Source organism: Triticum aestivum, chromosome 6A (genome assembly GCF_018294505.1).
Source record: "Triticum aestivum cultivar Chinese Spring chromosome 6A, IWGSC CS RefSeq v2.1, whole genome shotgun sequence".
NCBI classification, from domain to species: Eukaryota; Viridiplantae; Streptophyta; class Magnoliopsida; order Poales; family Poaceae; genus Triticum; species Triticum aestivum.
Genome location: NC_057809.1, coordinates 27,005,913 through 27,007,158, shown reverse-complemented (window position 1 = coordinate 27,007,158; position 1,246 = coordinate 27,005,913).

Genomic DNA, 1,246 nt, shown 5'->3' with positions numbered 1-1,246 from the left:
CGGCGGCCACCATGGGCGCCGCCCCTCCCCGAGCCCATACACACACACAAGCATGATGAACACACACACACACACACACGTATATTTGTATGAATGCATGTATATATTAGTATATACGTATTTTGTATGTTTAGTTAGTTTAGATTTTTTAGATTATTATTTTTTCACTAGTATATATGTATGAATGCATGTTAGATGGATATAATTAGTGTTTAATTAGTATGTAATTTTTTTATATAATGTTGTTTTTCTGTTTTTTAATGGATGTATAGAAGTTGTTTTTTCTGTTTTTATTGTTAGATGCTTAATTAGTATGAAATAGCATATAGAATTTTGACATATGCAATGATAGCATAATTAGTGTTACATTTGCATATAGTATATATTTGTTGTCGACGATGCCCGGTCCGCATCCTCGCCGTTGACCCGTTCGTTATAATTTTAGTTATATAGAAATGTTAGTTATATAGAAATGTTATATTTTTTTCTGTTTTTTAGTTATAGAAATATTAGAAATGTTATAGAAATGTTAGTTATATAGAATTGTTAGAAATGTTAGTTATATATAAATGTTAGAAATTTTAGTTATCAAAATCCAATCATTAAAAAAATGTTACTTTTTGCGGGCATAGTATTTGTTCTCGACGATGCCCGGCCCGCATCCTCGCCGTCGACCCTTCCGCGACGACGTCCGGCTGACCCATGTCCAGGACTGGGCTCCGCCGGGCTGGCACTGGGAGGTGCTGCCTGGAGGGGCGCGACGCTTGATGAGGAACCCGGCTCCGGGTCCCGTCGTCGACCCTGATGTCAGGACCCCGATTCCAAGTCACACCGATCTAGCATGTAACACATCATATCACTTTGTGGCCTCACGCACGGTATTTCCACGGGTGCCACCTTACCTGGCCCGGGACCGTTTGCGCCTTTTGGCTCACATATATGATAGTGTCGTTAGCATCCATATGAGAAAGAACCCGGGCCGACATGGCTAGTCGTGAACCCAAAGCGGCACAGACCTATGGAGACAGGCATACATGAATCACATCGAACATGTCGGTCATCAACGAGTGATTCCGGGCTGTAGCACTGGGCTAACAGGACTCCGGGGATCCCGGGCTGTAGCAGGCTAGGCAGGACTCCGGAAATCACCGCGTGACATTTCCCCGAAGGGACAGACATAGGGACGAAGTGAAACACATGCCGGCCAGTCAAGTGTCCAGAACAGTAGTGCTGGGCTAGCAGGACT